Genomic DNA, 3,909 nt, shown 5'->3' with positions numbered 1-3,909 from the left:
TTGTAACAACTAACTACAGTGTTGGTTTAGACAAGAACGGAGAAGTGAGAGCAGGGGGAAGAGTGGATCGGGCAGGGGGACAGGAAGGAAAGGGGCAGAGAAGGTTGCGCGGAGATTCAGTGCGAATGAACTAACTACAACACGCAGCAGCAAGCGGACTCTTTTTTGCCTTGAAAATGACGTTTTCAGACATAGGATATCGCTTTCGTGTCCTGAAAAACGTTTGTGTCGCTCTTGGAAATAAAGTACGTTTCATAATAAGCAGAAGTTTCCTGTCCAGGAGTAATTTGTGGACCAGTGTTCAGTCTTTAGACCCTTCGTCTGCTTCAGTCGCGCCATCGCTGGAATGAATCTTCAAGAATCACCTTAGTTTGGCTTCGCTGCTTTTCCCCTTGTCTTCTTCTTTCACCTCAAAAACGGACTTTCTTTTGCGGCGAACTGCTCCTGGATTCTTGTCGCCATCGCAACAAACTTTGTGTGAACTGCGAGGAAGATATAGGTCAAAAAAAGCCGCTAAGAACTGTTGCGTTGGTGGAGTAAACAGCGTCTGTGTGTCTTGCGTCTGTGGACTGTGTGACAGTCGTACATAAACCACGTACCGGCGGCGCAGGCAAGTCAGTTACACTAGAAACGTAGGGAGTTTGATTGACAGCCTGTCAGCTCACAGATAACGAGGCAGTGTCGTTATCTATTGGCAAATGTTTAGCCCCACCACGTCCAGAGTTGATGAATTTTTATTCTCTTTTTTTTGGTCATCATAATTACAAGGCTCCTGCATCTATAATCTATCACTGACTAACTTGAAAACAAAAAAAAAATCCTCCATACAACCTTTAAGTCTTTGTTCATGCTTTATTAAGGCTAAATAAGTTGTAGTTATTATAAAGTGTTACCCCTGAGTCCTTGAGTCCAACAGAAGCTGAACCACATCAGCGACACAAGGAAAAACAGTTTATGCAAATGAGTCATGTGGTTTTAAGTTCAGTTTCTGTAAAACGTAAACACGTGTGCACAAAACTGAATTAAACACACGATAATGTCAAACAGACTGATGTGGATCCAGAGTCGTTATGTTTATCTGTTGTAAAGTTTATTTATGCAGAAGATTTGAATAATAATCTGCTGCAGTGTGACTTGTACAATAGTGTTTGAATGGTTTGATCTGCAGTGGATTGTGGGATTAAACCTCAGACTCTTCACTCTGGTGAGGAACATGGATCTGTTCAAATAATGAACCTCCTGAACTTCTGACGCTGAAGGAGCTCGTGGTTCTCGTACGGTTACAGAGTTAATGCAAAGATGAGCTTGAGTTGAATTGATTTATTTATGAATGAAAAGAAGGAAATGTGTTTTATTTCTTTTATTTTACACTTAAATTATTATTTATGTAATTAAGGATTTTTTTTTATAATCTTAAATGTGGCAGCAGCTCTTTGTTCCTACATGAACTGTCCACCTCCTGCACTTTAATAAAAAAACACATTGTGGAATTTGGTATATTTGTTTTTGCAGTAGTTTTTGGGGGGTTATTTTTCCTCTACACGTATCAAGATATATTTTTTGCTCCTTATCGCCCAGTCCTGATTTTGAAGTATCTGTATTGTAGTGTGAAAAGTCCCAAGTTGGTCTCTTATAGTTTGGAACCTGTTATTGTAAAGAAAATCAGAATTGACAGTGAACTGGTGATGGGCGTCTGAATCTCTACATTGATGTAAAGCAGAGCCAAGTGTCTTGCTCACAGGTCCTGGGAGGGCATCTGGGACAAATACACAGGCTGAAACGTTTTCGGATGATAGGACAAGTGTTTTCCCAATCCCAAAAGAGATTCTGCTGCAACTGTCCCGATTTGAATTAATTTGATTTGATAACAGCGTAATCTGATAACAGCGTAATCTGATAACATGTAATCTGATAATTAATCTGATAATGTGATAACAGTGTAATCTGATAATGGTGTGATCCAATAATAGCGTGATCTGATAACAGCGTAATCTGATAACAGCGTTTTCTGATAACAGTGACTGATAACAGTTGATCTGATAACTGTAATCTGATAATAGTGTAAAACATTTTTGTAGTTCTGATATTCACTTGGGCGGCCATGTTTGTAGTTTTTTGGCTCATTTTAAAACATGTGAGTTTGGGTTTAGTGAAACACTGACAGCGGTTGTTTTCGTTGGACCAAATCTTACACAATATTTATTTATTTATTTGTTTATTCAAAACTTAAACGATGATAATTTAACATAATTACATTTTGATGATATAGATACAGAAATAAATAAATAAAAATAATAAAAACAGAAACAGTCCTGAACATGAGCTGAAAATGAAAATCACGTGTTTCTTCATGAAACTTAAAGGGCCCAGTTTACAGTTTTCTGATTTCTGCTGTGACGGAGTTTCCTCTTCACAAACACCTGCATTTCTGCTTTATTTCAAACACTCTGGTCCACCCTGTGATGTCATGAGGTGATACAGGAAGTGCTCCACTGTGTTTTTAAACTAATGCTGCAAAACAGGACGAAACCAGAACTAAACCAGGACTAAAACTTGAACCAAACCAGAACTAAATCAGAACTAAACCAGGACTAAAACTTGAACCAAACCAGAACTAAAACTTAAATTAAACCAGGACTAAAACTAAAACTTGAACTAAACCAGAACTAAACCAGGACTAAAACTTGAACCAAACCAGAACTAAATCAGAACTAAACCAGGACTAAAACTTAAATTAAACCAGAACTAAACCAGGACTAAAACTTGAACCAAACCAGAACTAATTCAGAACTAAACCAGGACTAAAACTTAAATTAAACCAGAACTAAACCAGGACTAAAACTTGAACTAAACCAGGACTAAAACTAAAACTTGAACTAAACCAGGACTAAAACTAAACCAGGACTAAAACTAAACCAGGACTAAAACTAAAACTTGAACTAAACCAAAACTAAAACTTAAATTAAACCAGGACTAAAACTTGAACTAAACCAGGACTAAAACTAAAACTTGGATTAAACCAGGACTAAACCAGGACTAGAACTAAACCAGGACTAGAACTAAACCAGGACTAAACTAAATCAGGACTAAACCAGGACTAAAAATTGGACTAAATCAGAACCAAACCAGGACTAAAACTTTAACCAGAACTAAACCAGAACTAAACCAGGACTAAAAATTGGACTAAACCAGGACTAAAACTAAAACTTGAACTAAACCAGAACTAAAACTAAAACTTGGACTAAACCAGGACTAAAACTAAAACTTGAACTAAACCAGAACTAAACCAGAACTAAACCAGGACTAGAACTAAATCAGAACCAAACCAGGACTAAAATTTAACCAGAACTAAACCAGAATTAAACCAGGACTAAAACTAAAACTTGGACTAAACCAGGACTAAAAGGGTAAAAGGAGGTGTTCACGTCAAAAATACCACTTGATGACATCACAAGGTGGAAGAGAGGTCTGTCTTTGACGAGGAAACGGCGACTTAAATCTCACGAGAGTCAGTTTGTGTGAGACTGGACTTTTAAAAAGATCAGGAATTAAAACGAAAATACAAAAAGTTAAATAAAAATAAAAAACATTAATCACAGGTGGAATGTTTGTCGTTGCTTTTTCACATTTTGTTTTGCTCGTCTAAACGCGCTGAACGTCGCGTCTGACTGCGGCGTCGGCGAGAGGCAAGAAAATCACATCCTAATCGATTCTAAAACGAGAATCGAAACTAGATCCTCGTTTTTCACAGGTATCGAGATTAAAAAAAATAAAAATAAAAAAGTCCCAATGACAGAAGAGAAATGAAACGATCTGGAGCTGAATCAGAACAAGTTTAAAAACACAGAGACGAGAAAACAAACACGGACCTGGTTTAGACCTGGATTAAGACTAGAGCAGGACTAAAAC

The sequence above is a fragment of the Boleophthalmus pectinirostris genome, unplaced genomic scaffold, assembly GCF_026225935.1.
Source record: "Boleophthalmus pectinirostris isolate CB_2022bp ecotype Guang Dong unplaced genomic scaffold, ASM2622593v1 HiC_scaffold_22, whole genome shotgun sequence".
In the NCBI taxonomy this organism is placed as follows: domain Eukaryota; kingdom Metazoa; phylum Chordata; class Actinopteri; order Gobiiformes; family Gobiidae; genus Boleophthalmus; species Boleophthalmus pectinirostris.
This window is presented reverse-complemented; position numbering follows the sequence as displayed.